The following is a 24145-nucleotide window of genomic DNA, read 5'->3' as shown; positions in this document are numbered from 1 at the left end:
GGGCCGATGGCATACACAGTGCAACTCTAGCCCTGCATTTCAACATTAGGGCTTAGTTCAAGGCGTTTCTATGATTCATTTGTGTGCTCATGTTTTCCGCCTAGCAGGTGCCCCATGCCCCCTTTTTTATTTCCAAAGGGGGTAGGTGTGCCCCCCTATCTGGCGCTGAAGCAATACCTTTAATGCAAAAATCGATCGGCATCTCCTTCCCGCTTATTTCCTGACCCTTTTCCTTATGCACCCACACCCGTGTGACACTGTTCGTGTGACACTGTTCATGTCCTTTTCTCCTTCGTATTCTCCAACACTAATATATTTTTCCCATGTGGTGAGCATTTGGCCCAAAGTGCTTATTAGTTTTCTAAATCTAGTGGGGGGCTGCAAAAATGAAGTCTTCACCATTCTCACTCTCATTCACGGTTAGAAGCTCCTCATTTAACTCTTTACCAAGCCCAATTGTTTGCCGCCATTATGTTACACGCTTTTCTTTGTTGGCCAGAGCACAGGCCGATGACCCACCAACCGACACAGAAGGCAACAAGCATCATGACAAGCCCATGGACTGTTATTTAGAACATTGCTTCAAGCCAACCTAGAACCCAGGTGAATAATGAGTCAAGTCAGGTGTTTGACGTGGTGTCGTGCATCTCTTTTATCTTTCTTTCATGTATGGTTCGTATCTCATCACAGCTTCTGTGAGTGTCCCATTGGCAGCATCGTGAGCTGATATTGCTATGCAGCATCTGCTCCGATCTCGTGGCACACGCCGACTTCCATAGCAGTCCTAGTGTCCAACACATAACGGTTCTGTAGGGCCTTCAAACGCACATCTCCGAGCTCTTCTGCACTGCATTCAGTCCTTTTTCGGTTGCATTAGCCAATTGGAGCAACTCGTAATGCATTATCTGAATCCACTTTGTGTTGGCGGACGTTTGCACCCGGGGAAGCAGGAGCGAGCTAAGCGCTTTGCTGAAGAGTCTCAAATGTGGTGGGGTAGTGTGCAAGCTCTGGGGGTGAATCCGCTGATATGTAGTTGCTTGCTCTCTTCCTGCTCGTTATCTTTAGTTGTTCTCCTCATGTCTCCATTAGCCCTTTTGCTTTATTCTTCATTTTCTGAGTGGATAGCTCATTGAATGGCATCACATCTGCTCGGGGCAACACCAATGCAGGGCTGTGGAGGGTCACGAGTGCCCCTACTCCTCCCCAATCTGGTGGTAGCTGGGCGTATGCTGTTGTCCCGCAGGCCCACCATACATCCATCACTACTGCTGTCACTTTCTGTAATGCTGCTATGCTCATAGTCCTCTGGCTGCTGGTGTTCATCCCCAATACCATTGTCCTGTTTGCTCTGAAACACAAAGAATACTGTGTGAGCGGTTTTGTGTAACTAAGTGATGTTTTTTATCTATCCATGTTAAGGAATTTACATTGGCATCCCATATTCTCCTACATCTGACCTCTATTTTCTTCACCACTCTTTTCAAGCGCCACCAGCCCCCCCCTGCGCGGCACTGTACCATCCCTCTTTCCCTTTTTCCATTGTGATACACCGAACCCTGTATTCGTATTAACGGCCTGGTGTGGGACCATGGTATGACATGTCCTGTTGAATTGTTAGATAATATTCTCTTGTGGGCAGTGACAACCTGTTTTCCTCTCTGTGCCCCTTCAGTGTTATACTCTAATATCTGCTTGTTAGCTTTTCCCTGGGTCATGCTTTGTAGTTGCATATAGTTGTCTGCATACACCTCCTCCCCCTCATCTATCCGTTTCACTTCTACGATGTGCCCCTGGAACAGCCCTCGTGTTTCGCACAGGGAAATATGCATCAGACATCCCCCTTCCTCTTCTGTCACCTCCTGTGGCAGGAATTGTTTTGGTGATCCTGCGAGGTGTGGGATGAGTGAGCACACATAGCATGTGCCATTGGTGCCTCCTCGCCCCACCCTCTTCATCTCTTTATACCATGCATTTTCAGGCGCAAGGTCTCCTTCCTCCACCAGTAGCGCTGTAGAATTCTCCAATACTAGATATACTTCTTTTGGTCCGTGTTTCCCTTCCACGATCAGCCGGAATGCCGGTACGACCCCTATGCATTAGGAACCAGAAGAGGAAGAAAAGCCATTTGACTGAAAAACAGAACATTCCCAACTCCCTTTAGATTTGCATCAAGTTTTGTTTTTCTGCCACTCCCCCTAATAGTGCCCTGCCCATCTTCTCCTTCATTTATGGGCCTTCTATACAGTCGATGATAACTGGGTTATACTTCCCATCAGGTGACGCTTCTCTTGTCTTTCCGTTGTGCTGCTGTTGTCTCTGCAGATGTCGGTTATATGGATCCATGCCCACCTTTCTTTGATCTTCACTGCAGTTGGGGTTGCATAGACAACTTTGAATGGACCACAAAACCTTGGTTCCTTCCACTTCCCTACAACACTGTGGATGAGAACTCTATCTCCGGGATAGAGAGGTTGTGCTTGCGGAAAGTCCTCTTCCCGGTGGGCACTTGTGTGCTCTTCAACATTGGTCGGCCGACTTGTGGGTTGCTGTATCTGGCGAGAGATGTATTTGAGGACATTTGTAATTTCTGTTAAATCATTTTTCATTTTGTCTACGAGGATCTCGGAGCTAGGGTTAGCATCTGAAATTGAACGTGCAGGAGGGACAGGTGCATTATTATTATTATTATTTTTATTATTAAAGTTTTTTGTTATAACACGCTTAATTCCAGAGAGAGGTTTCTAAGCGCAGGATCGGGATTCGAACATGTGTTGCGCTGCATTTTCTTGCTTCCAAGACAAACGTGCCCTGAGCTATCCCCCCCCACCCTCGCCAACATTGTCAATATTCAAGTGCCGGAAGGGCCCTTTAGGTCACGGTATCGTTCCTTGGATGGTTTTTAATGTATGATCAGACAACAATTGTTGACAAACCATGCAGTTCCCCAAATACCCTGCCTCTCGCTAATGCAGATTTGGCACATACCATCCCTCACCTATCTCTGGTGCTACATTTTCTTTGGATTTCCTGGGTCGGTAAATGCAATTGCTCAAGGGGTAAGTTCTGCAATTTCCGAGGCATTACTGGTTTTCCCGTACTATGCTGTCTCCATATTTGGTCTTTTGGGGAAAGAGAACACCCTCTTTGTTTCCAGAAGTCCTCCTCCTCTTTCAGAGCCTCTCCTTGTAGTTCTATTATCTGAACAATTTGGTGTCTCATTAAAACTTTCCTCCTTCTCTCTTTCCTGCCCTTTACTCTTTTCTCCACCATCATTTGTTTTCTTCTTTTGCCCTCTGGGTATAGTAACCGGCTTCTCTGGCTGCAGTTGCACATTTTATTATTGCCACCTCCACTGCTACCTTTAATGACTCTTATCAACTGCCCAAGTAGTTTGACATGTTGTACTGGTGTCCCATCGCTTCTCCTTAAACCCCTCCTTTCCCATCGGGCTACTCCTGAATGTATGGTGGACGCTACAGAATCAGAAAATATGTTTACTGCTGTGTATCGCTCCATCATGTTTAATGCACTTATTGCAACATGATGGAGTTGCTTATCATTGCTCGAGAGGATAGTTCAAGGGCAATGCGCTCGCCTTGGAAGCAGGATGACGCGGCGCAACACAGGTTCGATACCCGGGTCCACGCTTAGAAACCTCTGGGTTTTAAGATCATTATAAATAACCAATTACAATTGTGTGTGCAGCATTAGGTGTCTCTTGTTGCCTCCCCTGCGCACCCTTGCTGTTGTCTCCCCCTGCTTCCCCCCTCCTTCTTCCTTTTGCACCTGCTATGGTGCTCTCTGTCCCTCCCATCTTCTCAAACTGCTACTCTAGCTCCTATCCTATATCTCTTACTAAGTTTGGAAGGAAGAAGTTCAAGAGGGACATCCTGGCATCCACCCTGGGCCTCTCTATTGTTGACACCTATACCAGTGCTTCCTCCAGACAGACTTTCATTGACATCCTCTTTGTTGTTCTTTCGCCAGACCTATCGACCCTCTATTTGGTCTTGGCTCTCTCTCCTATCTCCTCCTCTCCCATCAATGGTGGCACTAGGTGGGAGGTCATCTTGGCCTCCTTCCACTCCTCCAATACCATCATTAATGTCTATCTGATTGGTACCGTATTGGTCCAGGGTCCTCAGCCCAATCTCCTCCTTTTGGATAGGCGACTCCAATGCCTCATCAACTTGCTTCTCTTGCTACCCCTACTAGCACCTCTCTGGCGCCTCAGCCACCTCCTCCCTCCGGCGCCTCTCCGCCACCTTCCTCTGCCTCTCTGGCCACTAGACCACCTCTACCTGCTACCACCACTGCCCACTCTCAGACCCTTCTACCACCTCCGCTGGGTGTACCTCATGCCTGTACCCCACCCCGGAAGTCTTTCAAAGATGGCAACCTGCTCCACATCGCCACTCTCAAATCTCGCTCTTCTGTCAAAAACTCCTGACATCTGCCGCCTCCTTGAGGAACTGGACCTGGACGTCCTTGCTGTCACCAAGACCTGGTTCATGGCCCGCTCTGCCACAGGTTTTGACAATCCCCCCTGAAGGCTACAAGATCCTCTCCGAGCCAGGAACCAACCGACCTGGAGGTGGAGTAGCCCTGATCTTTCCGGAGTGGGTCCCTGCTTATGTCATTCCTACCCAAGGCTACTTCTTTTTTGAATGCCTGGTCTGCAGGCTCTCTCTCTCTCTCTCCTGGCCTCTCTCTAACTGTGGCCACCATCTACAGGCCACCTTGCCAGGTTGGCCTCTCTCTGAGTGGGCCGATCTCTCCTCCTCCCTCCTCCTCTCAACTCCTCCTTGGAGACTTCAACATCCACCTGGATGCCTCTGATCCCTCCTCTGGGCTCTTCCGCAACATATGCAAAACTCTCTCACCAATCAACCTTCTGGGCCGACACACTCTGCCGGACATACCTTGGAAGCTCTAATCTCCTTAGACACCCCCTTCTCTAACCCTCCGACCACTCCTTTCTCCTGGACTGATCACTTTCTGCTCATCTCCCATCTGAAACTATGTCCCTCAGGCAAACCCTACCCCAGTACTGCCACCTTCTTGGTCATTCAGCCCATGAAGTGTGTATCAGTGGATGCTGTTGCCTACACTTTTTCTGCACCTCCTACTCCTTCGGCTAACTCGCACACTGTGACAGCCCTCTCAAACCTGCATCTCTCTATCTACCTGCTGTGTCAGTGAAAGCTAGGCTGTGCATGGATGGGAGAAACCTGCATAAAAAGGAGAAGTTTCTTCGACAGAAGGCAGAGTCGACCAATGGACGAGACATCCGACGAAGAAATCTTGAAGAGAAGCTTGCTGCACCCTCCTGGACCGTTGAACTGCCCGGTGAAGCACTGCTGTAGTGCTGAAGCTCCAAACTCCGAATAGACTAGAGAATACCGAACTGAACGACTTCTTCCCCTGGGTTGGTGGGGCCAACTTTGCTGGAACCCCTCTCCCTGCTGGCTGTACTTCCTTGCTGCTGCTAGAACCGGGTGCCAGGGGTCAGGAAACCCAGAATCGAGGGCATAGTCTTTCAGCTGGACCCGAGCTCCAGGAAGATCCCGATGACCCTCCTGAAGCAAGATGACCCAAGCCTGAGCCACCTCAACAGAGTGCTGGAGGCCATTACAGAGGGAGGCACCTGCAGAGGAGAGAGATCTATCGCCCCCGCTCTCTGCTTGGATAAGAGTCTGACCCGCAGAGAGTTGAGAGATAGCGGAGCGAAAGGTTCCTGAAGGAAGGTATGTAAGAAGAGCGGGTTGGATGTAGTGCGGACCTTGGCCCCAGAAGGCCTTGCAGACGATGCAGAGGGTCTTGAACTTGATCCTTATGGCCACAAGGAGCCAGTGCAGAGATTTCAAGGCTGTAAAAATAAGATCCCTGGGTTTGAGTCCAAGGATAAGTCTCGCCGTCCTGTTCTGGATTAGTTGCAGAGGGTGGAGAGTGGAGGAGGGCAGATTCAGAAAGAGGCTGTTGAAATAGTCCAGCCTGGAGAGAACCAGGGCTCTGGAGACAGTGAGCTTCTGGGGGAAGGCGAGAAAAGGACGAGTACCTTTGAGGATGTGCATCTAGTAGTTGGCCTTCTTGGCAACGTCCGTGATGGGAGGAGAGAAGGAGAGAGTGGAGTCGAAGATGAGAACAAGGTTTTTTGCCTCACAGGAAGGTGCAGGTAGAGGGCCCAAGGAGGGTAGCCAGAGCGAGAGAGGGAAATCGGGCGCAGGTGTCCCAATGACCAGGAGCTTCTGCTTACTGGCATTGATGCAGAGATTATTGGAGGTGTACACTTCTGAATTGCGGATAGACAGTCGGAGTGAGCGAGGACCCAAGGACCCAAGTTGGACCTGGGAGGGTCTGTCCAGAAGGAAAGTCAGCCACGCCAGGGCTTGATCCGTGATGCCCTGGTTCTCACGAAGTCGATTGATCAGGATGGCATGCTTGAACGTGTCAAAGGCAGAAGAAAAGTCGAGGAGGATGAGAACAGAAGGAAGGCTAGAATCAAGATTAGAGAGAAGGTCTTCACAGGTGTTCAGAAGAGCAGTTTTGTGCCTCTGGTTGCTCCGAAGCCAGACTAATGGTCGTGGATATAACCAACAAATTCTGTATGAAGAGTAAACTGGGTAATGGCCAGCTTTTCTAGGAGTTTGCCCTGGAGGGAGTGATAGAGATCAGGCGATACTTTACCGGGCAGGTAGGATCTGCAGATGGATTTTTGGGAGGGGCTCCGGTGCACAAGGGAGTGCTTCAGGAGAGAGGTGAAAGATCCAGTGGCAAAGGAGTGATTGCAGAAATGGGCCAAGGCTGGAGTGAGGGTAGCAATGATGTCCTTGATAGTTCTGGAGTAAAAGGGAAGCACCTTATGGGAAACCCAAAGGACTTCTCTGTGACACTGCACTGAAGGAGCTGTGTGTCACAATACAAAAGGTAGATGCCTATGGAGTTTGCCAGACTCCAAAACCAAAAGAAACAGTGTCCAAATGAGATCAAAAGTACTTGAGAGAGTGAGAAACAGGTCTCACTCCTGGATAAAAATTAAAAGTCCAGCAAAAGAGCTGGGGGTCTTTAAGACTGAACGGAATTAGCACAGAAATGAGAATTCTCCCCAACAGGGTGGGGTACAGGCTTGAGGTACACCTAGTGGAAGAGGGGCCTGAGAGTGTGCAGAGGTGGAAGCGAGGGGTGGCAGAGGAGCCAGCGAGGCGCTAGTAGGAATAGCAGGGAATGGGTGGAAGTAAAGGCGCGGGAGACGCCTATCAAACGGGGAGATTGGGCAGAGGGCCCTGGACCAAGACGGTGCCATTCAGATAAACATTAATGATGATTTTGGAGGAGTGGAAGGAGGCCAAGAGGGCCACCCACTGAGTGCCACCATTAATGGGAGAGGAAGAGATAGGAGAGAGAGACCAGACCATATTAAGGGTCCATAGGTCTGGTGATGGAACGACCGAGAATGTCGGTGAGAGTCTGCCTGGATGAAGCACTGATGTAGGTATCAGCGATAGGGAGACCTGGGTTGGAGACCAGGCTGTCCCTCTTGAACTTCTTTCTACCAGACTTAGTGAGAGGGTATAGGATAGGAGATAGAGTAACAGAGAAAATGGGAGAAACGGAAAGCACCATAGAAGGTGCAAGGAGGAAACCAGGAGGAGGAGGGAGTGAAAAGAGGAGAAACACACCGCCACATGCCGCACACGCAGGATGCACAAAAGGGGGGGCCGGCAGGGATCACAATAGGGGTTGTAACGGGGGCAGTAGAGGTGGCACACAACAGTACAACAGTTGAAAGGGAATAGGAGGGGGACAGGGCCAATGAGGCACAGTACTCTTAACAGTAACCACAATTAAAGGGGACCTAGAAGTGGGAGAGACACTAATGGGGCACAGTTTACAGAGCAACAGTAACCACAGTTGAAGGACCAAGAAAGAAAACACAAATGTATGGCTAACCGCTAGGGGGAGAGCCTAAGGTTGCGCAGAGACAGCGTATGTTCTGTCAGCAGTATTTAGGTGGAAAGTACGCGCAAAGGCCGGGTAGTGTAGTAGGGAGCAAAAGTGGCTGCTCCCCCTCCTGTACCTTACTTACTTACCTTTCGGTCGCTGATGGCCGACTACTGCGCCACATATTTGCACTCTGCGCCGCACCCCTTCATCGCCAAACACCTACAGCGCACAACACTGCGCCTTTGGGCTTCGCAGGCTTTGCCACAGAGGGTTCAGTAGGCTGGTTTTAAAGGCAGGATGTCGTCAAGCGTTGTGGCGTAAGAGTGTTGTGCGCAGCAGACCTGCGGACCTGCTGCGCACAACACAGTGTCCTTGGCCTTCGTGGGCTTTGCTGTCACTGTCCTGTCATTTTCGCTCTTTCCGCCCCCCCTTCTCCTTCTTCTATCAGGCATCCACTCCTCGCTGTCCCCATCACTCCATTCTTCCCCTATCAGTCCTTCATCTGAGGGTGCATCGTCCTCGTGCCCGCCTTCAGCCTCCCTTTTTTTTTCTTCCTGTCTACCTCCACATGCAGTTTTAATTTTATTCTCCCTGATAACCATTCCCCCTTATCTCACTTATTGTTCCTCTGCACCACCTCCTTTATCACTCTCTCTGCCTCACTGAATGTGTCCACCTGCTTTTGCGTCTTCTTTTCTATGTCCGCTAGATATTTCCTCTCTCCCCATTGTGTGCATTTCCTCCCTCTGTGCGTCTCTGCCCTTTTCCCCTGTCATTTTTGTGCAGTCCTTTTGCTGTAGGTTTTTGTACCCCTCTGCGGCTCGTAATGACGGATAGACACCATAGGGTTGGGGTGGAGAGCTCGGTCGGCCCCCTCCCGTGGTCGTCTCTTCATCCTTTTTCACTCTTGTCACTTAATATAATGTTCTGTCTACTTTTCAACTTGCAGCCCTTGTATTTTGTTAACAAATATGAGAACTTATTTTCGGCACGTGATTCAGGAGGGCTATCGAAATAGGCCATCATGCCCCTACCTCCTGTAGTTTGTTATCCCAGCTACCCTGTGTAACCTTCCCACTTTTCTTCTTCTACTGCCACACACACACATACCCCAATCTCACCTGGCCCTCTCCGCAGGCCCGACCACTCACTCTGTGTTAGTATCTAACGGCCCCCTCTATGGGCTCACCGTTCCCTATATTAAGGCAAATAAGTGTTGTGTATCCTAAGCAATGTCGGCACACGTCCGCCGCTACGATGCCAAGGACACTATTTTACAAGAGGTACCTCCAGGTGTTGACCCTTCCACCACGAGTCCTCACCATAAGACCGCACTACCTACCACGTGCCTGTCCCTCTCTACCCCTAGAACAGATAAAAAATGAATTCTAATGACACAACTCTTACCCCAATGGTGCAACTATACAATCACTGGTACTACACGCAATTCCCGTCTGACGGGGTTCACCACATACTACGCACCTCGCCCGCTCTAATGCTGGTGTGCACACACTCGCTTCCCCTCCCTATTTGGTGGGACACACTCATTTCTAATACTACTATGGCTGATCGTCCTCCCTCCTTTAGGACGTGTCCTAGATGCCATCTATCCCTCCCCCGTCATGGGCCTGCAACGACTATGTGGCGCATTCTTGGATGGTTATACTCGCGTCCTAAAGACCCTCGAGTCCCCTCAGCACTGAGCATCCAGCATGGGCACACCTCCCCACTGAGCCGGGCGGTTCTCGGGACCCGCCAGACCATTGTAAACTAGGCGTCTGCAGTACCTCCTCGGTAATGTGCGTTGGTTAGGTCTGTGGTCATCGTACCCGCGCCCCCCTGGAAGGGCAGCCCTCCGCTAACCGGGAGGACTGAGAATCTTTCTGGGGCCTCCAAACATTTTCAAGGGGTACTTCAATCCCACCATATGAATAGTCATCCAAAAAGGATCTCACACCGGGCAAGAATCAATGCTGTTAATTACAGCTGGGTGAGCACAAATCAAACAGAATAGTGGACTGGAACTGATTGATGAGAGCTGACATCTTGGCATACAGCAAACATGTGTTTTATACTACAAATACAATGGTCAAGGCATCAGAAACAGTTACAGCTCAAGTATTCATATTTTCCATGTTTCCCAAGAAATTCATTGGCTAAACTACATCATATCCTTAGAGCTATACGGATGTTAGTAGAACGTGATTGGAGCAAACAGATCACCAGTATCACAACTCATTGCCTCCCCATGTGGCGCCACATCGCTTCTCACACCTACCGGCAACAGTTTGCAATTAGTAAAATAACATTTGTGCTGACCGCTGGGACTTTATTATTCTGCCATTGTTCAGCACCATTGTGAAAAAAACACGAGACACCCAGCTTCTAGTGGGGAGGGAGACATCAAACGGCATCTGCCGGATGACGGCCTTCGAAAACTTTGTGGTGGATACTATGAAGGGTGGCCACCTCCCAGGGAACAGAAACGTACTGTTTATTGGTCCTCCCAGGAACACCACTCTGTCAGCTTCCCCATTCCCAGAGCCACATGACGACAGGCTATGTAAACCAGTCTCTGGCAGGATTGGTTTGCCTCCCTGTCCTTACTTCACCCAGTGCTGTTTCGGCTGCTTCGGTTTGCCTGTGATGAGCAGCCTGAGCTTCGTCTCCCTCATCCCTAACCCATGGTGTGTTGATAGTGTTCAGAGCGGGTTTCCCGCGCACAGCCCAACCTGGCCCTGCTGTGAGATTGGCATGGTGACGATGGATAGACAGACACAAGGAATCAGTTTCGAAACCCTTTATTTAAGATAAGGGTTGGAATGAATGCCTTACTTGCCCTATTGTATATGGGTGCAGTCTCTACCATAAACAAAGAATAATAGTCTGTCAGTCAAAATCAAAAGAATGTTTCTTTCTAACCTATATTTTCCTTCACTGGCTAGAAAGATACTGTGTAGAGGTTTGGACAACATAAAAAAGGGTATAGCAAATAATATCAGGAAAGCACAGCAGGTGTTCTACAGATCTCTTCTCAATGTTCATCAAACCATATTGGAGCTGACCCACAGCTCCCTTCCCCGAGCTGGACCGACTTCTCCAGATTCCTTCTACCAGAGAAAGCCTTCCTCTGGTCAAACATTCTTAATCTCATAAAGTTCATTTATCTCAGTACAGGCTTCACTTTCCACAGGGTTTCCTTTCCCCGACTTCCACAACGTTCACACGTTTAGGCTTTGCACAGGTTTCTCTTGCTCTTGCTTCAACAGAGGTTCGTTTCCCCAACAATTCCACAGCTTTAACACTTCACCAATTCTTTGTATCAGAGGCTTTCAAATGCGCATCTTTAATTAGCTCTATGCGTGACCACTCAGACACCTTGGCCTTTCTGGGATTGTACCCCCTACACGTTTCAACACTTTTATCACAGTTCATCAACAGGGTCATGCCCCAGGCACTCTTTAACTTTTTTACTTTGTTGCTATTTCGGGGTTTCAGCTCGCTCGTCCTGTCTCGCGCAGTACCCCTCTCGTGCTTTCCGTTAGCTCTTACTTTGAGCCTTGCACAGCTCCCTTGCACTTTCATAGAGTATGTTTCACTTTAACAGTCTTTCGACAACATGTAAAGGTACACACGACCACTCCGTTACTTTGTTTGCTTCACTTTCATTCCGTAGTTTGCACGTTACAGTTAACAATGGACAATTGAAGCTTTCTCTTCAGCGCATCCTTTTCATCTTACGCTTGTCATTCCCTTGCTACAAATTATCTCTTGCGCTTCGCGTCTTTCACCAACCGGGCTCCCTTCTGCCTTCGAACTCACTGGTTGTGATCTGTGTAGCCATTGCGGTCTCATCGTGTCGAGTCAGGGATACCTCACACACCCCTCCGACACTCCTGGGCGTCCTTGCTGGCACAGGGGAACAAGCAACTTTCAAGGACTGTTCCTTAGATATCAGATGTTCACGCACTCACCTTCTGGCTCCTTGGGGAGACGGCTCCCTCACCACGCTTTCTATAGCTATCTCCATCCACAAGCCCTCAGTGTCACGGCACTACGTTCTCTGACAGTTGAACTCTAGGTGTTCAGGCATTTCCAGCTGCCTGCTCGCTCGGTCTCTGCTTTAGGTTCCTTCTCGGGATCCAACTCGTTTGTCGTGTCTCACACGGCTACTCCCTTTATACACCAGAGTATTAACAGGCTTCAGGTGCCTTGCTGTTTCACAATGTTAGTGTGCCTCTGGATGTATTTTCTCCGTCTTGTTGGTGCTGTGATTTTGAACAAGGAGATTACAAGGGAAAATGGGTGTCTGGCACACAATTCACCATATAGGCTGAGGGAATGTCAGGTATGGGGTTGTTTGGAAAGGGGGGATAGCATCCCCAATCCCAGAGGACCCTCCACCCAGGTTATTTTCCCTCGCTAGTCCACCCCTTGGGTCAGGATCCAAAAACGATGGCGCTCCCCAGGCCCTCTGTTTGGGAGATAGCCAGGCAGTAGGAAGGGAAAACCCTTCAGGTTTTCCACTCTTCTAGTGTGTTTACCTGGGATTTTTCCCTATCTCGTAGTAATATACATAAGCTCCCTGGGCTGATGGCACGCACAGTGCAACCCTACCTCAGCATTCCCCTGTGAGGCCTTTGTTCATGTCGTTTCTGTGATTAGTTTGTGTGCCTGTGTTCCCCCCCACCCCCCTCCACAAGGAGGTGCACCATCCCCTCTTGCTTACTCCCCTAGGTGGTAGGTGCACTCCCCCTATCTGGCGCTGAAGTAGCATCTTTAATACAGCAGTATGACCAGATCAAGTCCTGCTTAGAATTCTCACTGTCGACCGGCCCAGATATGTGATGTCATCGTTGATGTCCTGGGTGTTAGTCTTAGCAGTGCATGGTGATGGTGCGAGCTATGGTTGCATAGCTTACCATAACTGGCTAATATCTTTGGTTTTTAGATTTTAACTTGCAACCATAATGTCCCTTTAACAAAGTTTTTTTTCAATGAATTTTATAGGTTTTTATTAGCACAACTTAAACAGTGATCTATATGGAAAAAACTGTAGTTGAAGTGCTGTTAAAGTGAGCAAACATAAGGCAACAAAACCCTTGGAGTAACAAAAGTGAAGCGGAAGACCTTGAGACTGTGCTCCTTCAGCTGGTCAAGAATTATCTGCTGCACATTTGCCTCCAGTGGTTTTCTGAAGACCCAGATAGTGTCTAGATGCACAAGGACATCAAGCAAATTCATGTCAACTGTGCTGTACGCTTCATTGGTCTCTGGACTGTTGCAAGACCGTCTCATAAACATTTTGGCATTTATGGTGATTTCTTCTTTAGCAGAACCTTTTTGTGTCTCCTACATTCCATTCACAAGTGGAGATGACTTGTAATCTCTCAGGAAACCTTCGCCTTAATCGCGCTTTGTAGATTCTGGCATTGATTGAGTCAATAAAGAGTTTTCTTATGTCAATGTTAAGAAACATGTCAATGTTAAGAAATACTCTGGCTGCAGAAGCTGTTCTAGCTGGTGTTGCTGGAATGCAGAGCTGGGCCACTCGCGTCCCACTGGGCATGTACCATGTAGTGATTGTTGATGTTTGACATGGGTACTGCAACAGTGGTTTTAGTCAAATTCCTCACTGTCCTCAGAAGTTGCATCACTAGGATGCTTCCTGGTATCGAGTCGATTGTGGGAGTTTCCACTAGGACCACTTTCTGCTTCCATCCACCAGAGCTCCTTTCGCCATCAAGCGGCTTGCAGCAGGGATGGTGACTAACTGTGCTTTGGGAAAGATGAGTTTGCCCATTCATTCAGGTTCTGGTGCTGCTCTTCCTTCCATTTCCCAGAGAAACACATGACGGCAAGAGGATGTTTCTGCGTGTTGATGACCTTATCTGGTCAGCTTGCTCCCTGCATGGGCAAGCTTGCCGGGCCACGAAGCAGAATTGTGATTGAGGCAAGCAATTTCAGCTCCTGGATTGACCGTGCAATCTTTCTCAGTAGCCAAAGGTGCATCTTCACATATCCAGATACTGACAGGACAAGTCTTCTAAACTTAGGAGTGCTAAATCCCCCAGAGGTTCAACGTTCCGAAGGCCCAAATGCTTGCTATTTTAGGGCTCTTAGGGAATGGTGGCCTATGAGCCACTGCCCTGGACTCCCATTTCTCTCTATCCGTCCAGTTACACTGGCGTTGCAGTGAGTGCCCCCAAGCCTGATGGGACTGGCCAGAACTCAGATGATTTATTTGCTAAACCTGGAGCTTTGCCATGTCTCTCCTCTTCAGCGTTTTTTAGCACCTGCGCTAGTTACAGAAGTTGACTTTTCTTCAATCTATTCTGATTCAGCGGTTGCAGGCGATCCACTCCTGAGTCTCTGTAATTTCCCTATAGTGCACAGGAGCAGTGGATCTTCAATTCTATAATATCTACATCCGGTTTGAAAATGACTGCCCCTTCCACACGTGTTTCAGAACCTCAGTGGGGCATCCATGTCAGAATAGTCTTGGACACTCTGGTAACTATTCCAATACGTTCTAAATCTGTTCTGTAAATGACAGCCTGTCTCAGAAAGATTTCTTTATTGGAGGGCAAAAGGGACACTTGCTCTGGACCCCCACTTTGGAGAGGCCCCAGAAGTCTGTCTGAGTAAATGAGGTCCTGTCCTATTGGTCACCAAACTTAAATGGCACACACCAGCATATACTATGACATGCTGTTGAGGCTCTAAACCTATTGCCTGTCTGCTGTTGACAAGATGATTCTGCTCTGTTCAATTCATCTTGTAATGCTTTCTGTGCTCGCTGTGGTGTACATACATTATAGCATTCTCGTATTTCTTCTTAAAAATAATGTCGGCTGCTGTCCTAAAGGTTTACAACAAACAAAATGCAGCATATGCACACATTTAAAATACGAATTACTAAGTGTAACCATAGCAGCAATTATTTCCGAAGAATGCAAAAAGGCTATTCAAGTTCCATAGCGAGATATACTCAAGTAAAATACAAAATATAACCATAGCAACAGGTGTAATATTAGGCTACAAATTCAGAACCCATCATAAAATATTATCAAGTTAAAAAAGGGCAAAAGACCTTGGCTTGGTAACGGCTCTTTAAGCAGCTTTTAGACATACAGTGAGACTGAAATCTGTTAAACATGGAAACGGGTGAGAATATAGCACTCGATAACACAATAAACATTTTCTAAATATGCTATATACTGTGAGAAAACTGAGGGTGTTCTCACTCCTACTCCCTTGGGATCGTATGCGCATGTAGCCAGGGAAAGACCATCGCTCTTGGATCCTGACCCTGGGGGTGGATAAGCGAGTGCGGATCACCTGGGTGGAGGGTCCTTGAGGAGTAGGGGTGGGGAACGCTTGGGCGAGACTTGGTATCCCCCTTTTTCCATAGCTCTCCCTTGAATTCTATGGACTATTCTAAGTCGGCCCCCCCCTCATTTCTCCAAACATTACCTTTGACATTACTGGGACGAGGAAGAGGCGGCTAGTAGTTATGCACACCAGCATGTTAGGTTATGTTAGGCCACTTGTAGAGCGCAGCATTCACCAATGAGGGCATCAAGGAGCTAGGCAGTGGGAGTGACAAGGACAGCAAAAAGGCAGAAAAGCACAGGATGAATCAAGCGGGAAGAGCAAAGTCTTGAGTTGGCGACGGAAGGAGAAATGATCCTAAACCTGGTGCAGTGGAAGAGGAAGCGGATTCCACAGCCGTGCAGCACAGAGCGCCCACCAAACCGGGCACGCTGGATGTGGGGGACAGAGACCCAAAAGGACCCAACCAAAGATCTTGAAGGAGGTGTCCAACAAAGAAATGGGCCTGTATGACATTGGGCTAGCACAATCCCCCTTTTTGCGTGCTTCCACGATTGAAGGGAAAGTCATTCGTTAACAGCGGTGCCCAGAGATCAATAGGATCTTTAGGTAGATCTGTTGGAATGGCAACGGTGCCCAAAGATCAATAAGATCTTTGTATAGATCTGCCGGAATGGCATCTGGGTTTGGCACACAGTTATTAACCTGTTTTCCAATGGCAGAAACAACCTCTTTAAGTGTAAAAAGCAAGCTAGTTTGATGAAATATAATTTCAGAGGCCTCTGCATCCCCGTGACTCAAAGCGGAAACATTATTACCCAGTCCTTTGCATTAACCTGGGCTTCCTTATATTGATCATGTGCAGTAGCCAAGTTGAAATGCACGTTGATAAATTTGAGCACCGTGATGGATAGTTCAGAAGTTAGCTCAGTGTGTTAAGAACTCATTGAAGAGATTGTGTTCATATGATGATTAAACTAGCACATTCCAGCAAGGCTGACCCAGCCTTTCATATATATGAAGTGAATAAACCTGCATGTATATTTGCTATAAAAAGTAACAGCATTAATATGGTGAAGGTCTAGAAATTGGTTTGTTCAGATGGGGAGTTGTAAAACCTAGGCAGCCACCCCCAATGATGAGCATACAGTGTTAGTCTGGAGAGGCGATTGGGAATCCAAATTTAGACTGTGGATCCAAATCATTCATGCGTGTTTCCTGGCTTTGCAGCAGGTGGTCCGTGATCTTGGTCAAATCATCGTATTTACCTTCCATTCCTGTGCGGTCTTCAGGGGAAAGCTTTGCCTCCTCACATGCTGGTGTCATTGTTTACACCATGACCTGATCTTGTTTTTTATGTCGGCCATTTAACTGGAAGGGGTTCTAGAGAGACGAGAGTTCACCAGATATCGCAATCCTTGAGCAAGCATATTTTAAGGACTGCTCATTTGACACAGAAAACGCTTTGCTTTTTTGTGAAATGCAAAGGCATTTAAGCAGGTTTATAAATGTTAATCGCAAGCCTATGTTTTGGACATATTTAAAACTTTAAAATACAAAAGTGAAACCCAGATGGCATCTTCTAAATCACTGCTGGCACTTCCATACTCCCCTTGATTATGTTTAGTATGCTGGTACGTATATACTTCCCTGATGATTAGTATGCTGGCACTTCTATTCTTCCCTTGATGATGTTGATTAGTATGCCAGCACTTCTATACTCCCCTTGAATATGATTAGTATGTTGGTATGTATATACTTCCCTTGATGATTATTAGTATGCTGGCACTTCCATACTTTCCTTGATGGTGATTAATAGGCTGTCACTTCTTTATCTTTACTCCCCTTGATGATGATTAGTATGTTGGCAGTTCTATAATCCCCTTGATGATGATGATTAGTATGCTTGTACTTCTATACTCCCCTTGATGATTAGTATGCGGGTACATTTAAACTCCCCTTGAAAATGACTAGTATGCTGGCACTTCTATACCTCCCCTGGTGATGACTTGTATGCTGGCACTTCTATACTTCCCTTGATGATTAGTATACTGGCATTTCTATAATCCCCTTGATGATGATTAGTATGACGGCATGTCTATGCTTCCCTTGATGATGATTAGTATGCTGGCACTTCTATACTCCCCTTGATGATTAGTATACTGGCATTTCTATAATCCCCTTGATGATGATTAGTATGACGGCATGTCTATGCTTCCCTTGATGATGATTAGTATGCTGGTACTTCTATACTTCCCTTGATGATTAGTATGCTGGCACTTCTATACTCCCCTTGATGATTAGTATACTGGCATTTCTATAATCCCCTTGATGATGATTAGTATGACGGCATGTCTATGCTTCCCTTGATGATGATTGGTATGCTGGCACTTCTATACTTCCCTTGATGATGGAGACAGTGAAGCTAGAATCATTCCGGTTTTGTATAATTTTTAAATTGTCATATTTCCTTATATGATTTGTGTACTCTACAAGTCATTTCTGTAAAAAGGGTTTATTTCAATTCATGGTAAGAACTGGAAAAGAAAGTAAGTGCAGACATTGCAGAGTGGGCGTACATCCCACCTTCCCCTCGTAACCAATGAATGAATCCATTTTCTATAACATGCGTAATACCAGAGATCAGTCTCTAAGCGCTGTGTTGCTCTACGTTGTCTTGCTTTCAAGACAATTCCAATGCCCCTGAGCTATCCTCCCTGCTAAATGTGGACTCTGGGTAGACCATTTAATCCTGTATTGCATACCTGTCAAAATTGCCAATCTTTAGATATTTTGACATTTCAACATTTTTAACCTTCGTAGTGATTTTGGTCTCAGGGTATGATCTTCAAAAAAGCCTCACTCATGGTTTCACTGGCTAAAGTGTTCCCTCCTATGATAATAGTGAGCATTGCTATACTGCAAACCACAGCCGCCACTTGTTTCTTTGCTCTCTAATGGCAGCACTACTTGAAAACCATGTTTCTCTTCTAATCTCTGTCTGTTTGGATATGGACACCTTTCTGGTAGCTTCTAATCTTCATCCACTATCTATGCTATGGTATGTGTTGCTTTCTCCTTCATTCCAATTGGTCTTCTGTACCATGCTTGAACACATTTGCATTCTGTGAGGCAGCTATTGTGAGTCCTCTGTTTTATTCTGGGTTGTGTATCTTTTTTTTATACGGTCCATTCCTACATTGAATGCACAACAAACTTGTTGGTGGTCTTCACGACCATCAATCTGGATTCTGAGCATCCAGAGGCACAGAAACTGCTCTTCTGAAAACCTGTGAAGAACGGCTCGCATCTCTGGACTCCAAAGGTTCCACAATACCCTTGATATCTCGGAACGGGCACTGGACTGGCTGACATTCTTCACTCTTCCCAAGTCATCCTGGGCACCTTCTCCTCTCCTACTTCCTTCTCCACCTGTGGTGTCCTCCAGGGTTCTATCCTCTCCCCTTGGTTCTTTAACATCTACCTTGCTCTTCTTGCACGCCTCATCTCCTCCTTCTCCAACTCCTAGTGTCATGCAGACGATACACAGCTCTTTTTCAAACTTCCTGCTGACCCTCTTGTACCCTCCATCTCTGACTGCCTATCTGCCACCCAGTCCTGGCGCACATCCAATGATCTCTGCCTTAACGCCTGTAAAACTGAGATCCTTCCCATCGGGACCCTTGCTCCCTGCTTCTTCCCTTCACTCTGGCCTTCCTCCTTGGGCTTTCCCCATGGTTCTTCTGAAGCCAAAAACCTTGGAGTCCTCTTTGACTCCTCTCTCTCCTTCCTCCCTCACACCCAGGACATTGCCTAGAAGTCCCACTTTCAGCTCTTCCTTCTCAAAGGAGTTCTCCCTTTTCTCACTTTCCCCCAGAGGGTCAATGTTACCCGAGCCCTGTTTCTCTCTAAGCTTGACTATTGTAATCGCCTTATCCTGAATCTACCATCTTCTGCTCTGCGACCCCTCCGGCTAATCCAGAGTAGGGCAGCAAGTCTTCTCCTTGGCCTCAAGCCCAGGGACCGCATCTCTCCTGCCTTTAAAAAGTGTTCAATGGCTCCCGGTTGCTGAACGGATTAAATTCACATCCTTCTGCATCATCCACAAGACTGTCTAGGCCCGGGGACCACACTATCTTCAATCATATCTTAATAAATACTCTCCCTCTAGACCACTATGTTCCTCTGGCACCAACTCTTGTGTGTTAAGCGTTTTGCTAAACAGGAGGTAGGTGGTCGTTCTCTTGTCTCAGCTGGCTCCCTCCTATGGAACAGCCTCCCCCGCCCTCTGCGCCTTGAGCAGGACTTTCTTAAATTCCGGAAGCTCCATAAGACTTTCCTCTTTACCACCTTCTTCCCTTCTTCTCTCCTCTGCTAATCCGACAGCTTCTGTGATTGATGTCTGGGGCCCTTATGCATCATCGGGGCCCCTCACCTCACACACCCAATGGGCCCAGCTCCTGTCTACCCTCAGCACTTGCATTGGCACACCCTCTGCCCTGGAGGTTTGCACTTACACCTAAGTCGGCTCCAGGCCGTGAAGCGCTCAACAATCTTAGCACTTCATCTGTGACTCACCCATGAGCTCAAACTCCCCAGCACTTATCCCCTTTGCCCTCACAAGGCATGGTGGGTTGATCTGTTTTCCTTTTCTTCTCCCACCGCTCTTAAACATGGTGTTTTGTAATGTGTTTCACCCCCTTGTTCCCTGCCTTCGCCCTGTGGGTGCATTGAAACAGTGTTTTACTTGCTGTATAAGTGCCTAACAGGCAAACAAATAAAATAAATATTGATAAAAAGCATCCTTATCCTAGGTGTCATGGTGCAGTAGTGAGAGATCGACGCACAGATGGCATTTTTGTTGCTACAGACTTTTATTTAAATTAAAGTAGGGTTGGGGGAAGGCCTCACTCGCCCTAACGCTAAGAGGGGTTTCCCTGCCTCAGCACAAATCTCAAATGGGTCCATCAGGATATCAAAATAAAGATAAGCCCACCAGATACGATTTTGAAGTGAGTATTGTACTCCTTGCTTTTTAAAGTTGGTATTAAAATGAATATTTAGGGAGTAAAAAGTAAGTCTCATTCCCAATGAGAGCATTTTATTAGCAAGTAAAATTGGTTCTAACTGTAAAATAGAATGTTTTGTAATGAATATTTCTTTGCACAAAGTATTCCTGCACATTAAAAAGATATACTTTTGCCTCTTCAGATCAGGCACCCTGTTTTCTACTGGTCCAAACATATTCAGGGAGCTGAGTGGAAAGAGGCGAACATGTGTCTTTTCCTATTTTTGTTGGGAGTATTTGCCTATTTTAGGGAGTACACGTGGCTGATATAACCCTTATCTGTAGGGCTGAGTCTACCGTTGTATCAACAACCCTAACTCTAGTAAAGTGCAAGGGGATTGTCTTCTCATCAGGTCCTTAATAGTTATTTTCCAAGTTGATAACAAAAGTTCCAAATTGTGCAAAAACAAAGTTCCACGGGGGTCAAGAGAATGCCTTCCTTCTCTTGACTTCTGTGTCCACAAGTCCAAGGGGGAATGACTCCCTTACCCAGGTTTCTTTTCCACTTCCCTGAAGAGCCAAGAGAATGTCTCCCTTCTCTTAGCTTTGCCACAATGTTCACGAATCGCAAGGGGTTGTCCCCCTTTCCCAGGTTTCTCCATTTGCTCGGCCAACCAGACTCGCTCTTCTCCCTGGTACTGTGACTAAGAAGAGGAGTAATGATTGTTCTTCTTATATGGGAGCGTGTCCCAGACTTGCCTGGTTACAACAGTTCTCCTTCTAGGTAGACTTGGTGTACGCTTGTGCCAAGTACTACCTGTTGCACAGCCTACCTGGTACACCTTTGTTCCAGGTACTGTGATTATGAGGATGAGCAACTGATGCATTTCTGTTATGGGTGCAAGTCCTAGTCTCGCCCATCTTCGGTGCTTCTCCTTCTAGGTAAGCTTGGTTTACTCTCCTGCCAAGCACTACCATATATTATCATAGTTGTGAACGTTTCTTCAATATTACTTTCAGGGTCCAAGACCGTAGGTTCAGGGTATTGCTCCCCTTTGCCACCATTTTCTGTGGTTCCAAGCTTCTTTCTGCCCCTCCATGTACCTGCATCCACCTACTCCCAGCTTCCTCCATCAGCCGCGGGACTTGTGGTGTTGTGGAGGCTTTGTTTAGTCTGTGGTGGCTCTGCAGCACTAAGAGTTCTTCTGAAAGCTGTTGCGCTTCCGAAGCTTCAGGAATGCCTGTTGCCTGAGTTTGCCAGCCTGCCGTCCCTTCCCCCCCGCTCCGGAACTCTCCACTTCCTTGGCATCCACACTTTGTCCCTATCTCCGGCAGACACAGTGCCTTTGCTCGCGACTCCCCAGAGAGGACTGTCTCCCATTCAAAGTCCTTCTTTCCTTTTTATTTCAAAGCCGGCTACATCAAATAGGCTGGTCTGATCACTGGTTCCACAAAGGGCTCTTCCGCGCTCTGCATCTTCTTAGTCTCAGTACATTTCTCTATGGTATTATAACTGTTCTTGAGGCCAAAGTTCTACTTTGCTCACATACATAGAAGTAGGAGAGATTCCAGTATTCTGGAGACAGTAAGAGGGTGCAGGAGCTGGGACAGTGGTAGGAATATACAGTGTCCCTCCTAGGGTGTCATCCCTCATCCCATGAGGGGTTTCCCCTGCCCATCTGATCCTCCCTCTGCGTTCCACCGCCAGGGGGATTAGTGGACTGTGCAAGGAGAAAAATGAGTGGGCACCACTTGTTAGAAGTCCACTTAAATCAAGTAATGCAGAATAGTAATGATAAGTCCTGTTCAGAAAATTGTTCAAAAAATTAGGCAGGAGCTGGCTGTGATGAGTCTGGAGACACCCTGACTCGAAATACACGTGAAGCAGGAGACCAAGTAAGAATACCAAGTCACACAGCCGCTCTCCGTTAAACCCAACCTGGGTATGGAGCTAGTCAAAACTTAAATTAAATGTAATCATGTATCAAAAGTTGTGCACTTGTTTGAAAGAAAACATCTCTTGTTGTTTTCAAAAGTAATGTATCGAAGAAACAGTTTCAATTGGTGATTTACCTGTTGCTTTTCTGATTCTACCACTTCCATCCTTGCCGTACATCCTGGACTTTAGGTTTAGGACCCGAGGTGCCGCCCCATGGCGACACCATTCGCGGCAAGGAGATCTAATATCTGCTAACATGCTTCACTTATGGTTTCTCCATTTTTTAGCTTTCATTATTATCATTATTATCAGTTGATTATTATTTAGAGTATTTTTCTGATTATTTCTTCCATTTCCATTGATTTTGTTTTGTTGTTTTTTTAGTTTTTTTGTGGTTGATACATGATAATTAGGGACATCTGAACATTAAGTCAGGCAAATGTCAGGTTTGCTTTGTATTTAGCTTACAGACCCAATAACAGCATTTATTTAGGACCGCACGCCCAACCGGGACGCGGGGCGGTCACATGTTTATAAATAGCAACGTTTCCTAGGCAACGTTTGTATGCAGCAGCCGGAGACTTCGCTTGCCTGCACTCGAGGGATCTCTCACCACCCGTGAGGCACACGGTATGTTCACTACCCTTCTGGGTCCCCTTAAATACACTAGGCTAGAACTCCTACTGATTACGGCTTTCACTTTACATGCAGCCACAGCAGTGACGGCACAGGACTGCCCAGATTCACATCGGGTGCTTCACACGAACACCCCAATGGCTTCCATGCCCATTCTAATTAAGTACAAAGCCTGCCACCCGACACAGGTAAAGGACTTTTATGTTAATATGTTGTGCTATTCTACACAAATAGCATGGTACAGTTTACTCACGATTTTCATTTATTTTTTCCATTTTTCCATTCTTTCTGACACATCACCCTTGTTTGAAAACCTCAATTAAATGGTATGTTTTCGTTTTTTTTACGCTGTATGACATCTATATGTTTTTCTCCTGATGTGTTTTCTCTCCATATTATGTGATTGTGTATTTACCTAAATGGATTACAGCAGACCAGCCCTGATGAAGGAAATTGCTTTCCGAAATGTTGTGGCAATTGCTTCCTCACTAAGAATGTATTAGTGACTTTTTTATTTTTATTTTGAGACTGTTTCTTCGATAAATCACTTTTTGAAAACAACAAGAGATTTTTTCTTTCAAACAAGTGCACAACTTTTAATACATGATTACATTTAATTTAAGTTTTGACTAGCTCCATACCCAGGTTGGGTTTAACGGAGAGCGGCTGTGTGGATTAGTGGACTGTGGCCTCACTGCCCACGCCACATGAGAGGGGTTCTCCCTCCTCGGAGAAGGGACGACATCCAGAGAGTCGTCCTATGCTAAAACATAAGTGCCCTCGGCATGGACTGCTAATGTTGCACTTGAAATGCTTTTTGTTTATCATTCCGATTAAAGCAAGAATGAAGAGCTTAAGGGGACCGAAAGTGCCAGGATTATTTGGATCACTGCGAGGCAGCATATCAAGCTATGGGTTGTAATGGTGAAGAGGGTGGAGCACATCCAGATATTCTGGAGCCCTTAATCCCTTTCATTTGGTGGAAGGGAGACCGAAAGGTGTGTGCTCCGGCCCCAAAAGTGCTTAAGATAGCCCTGCCGTCTCGCTTGATGCAAAACCTCAGTGGGGCTTCCATGTCAGGATATGCTTGACCCATGGTCACTTGGGTAACAATTCTTTCTCCCTGCTCTGAGGTGGCTTGGCCTGAGGCACCTACACTGCAATAGCATCGACCTTCTGCTACAGGTCTTCCATTCCCTTCTGCATTTCATTGTGGTCCCACTCCGAGCACGAGTCGTCACGTTCCACTTTAGGTGTAGTTACGATTTGCATTGCCTTCTATG

At 47.0% G+C, this 24145-nt stretch overlaps 2 protein-coding genes across 2 annotated transcripts in view; one reads left to right on the top strand and one right to left on the bottom strand.

The window, feature by feature from the left end:
- LOC138498474 (zinc finger protein 268-like) overlaps positions 1 to 24145 on the bottom strand; it is a 544482-nt gene that overhangs the window by 323072 nt on the left and 197265 nt on the right. The window lies entirely within an intron of this gene.
- Positions 1 to 24145, top strand: part of LOC138498493 (zinc finger protein 436-like) — a 44427-nt gene that overhangs the window by 17281 nt on the left and 3001 nt on the right. The gene's annotated exons all lie outside the window — the stretch shown is intronic.

The sequence above is a fragment of the Ambystoma mexicanum genome, chromosome 5q, assembly GCF_040938575.1.
Source record: "Ambystoma mexicanum isolate Mex_15411 chromosome 5q, UKY_AmexF1_1, whole genome shotgun sequence".
Lineage (NCBI taxonomy): Eukaryota > Metazoa > Chordata > Amphibia > Caudata > Ambystomatidae > Ambystoma > Ambystoma mexicanum.
Note: the sequence above shows the minus strand (reverse complement) of the source record. Positions and strands in the feature narration are given on the sequence as shown.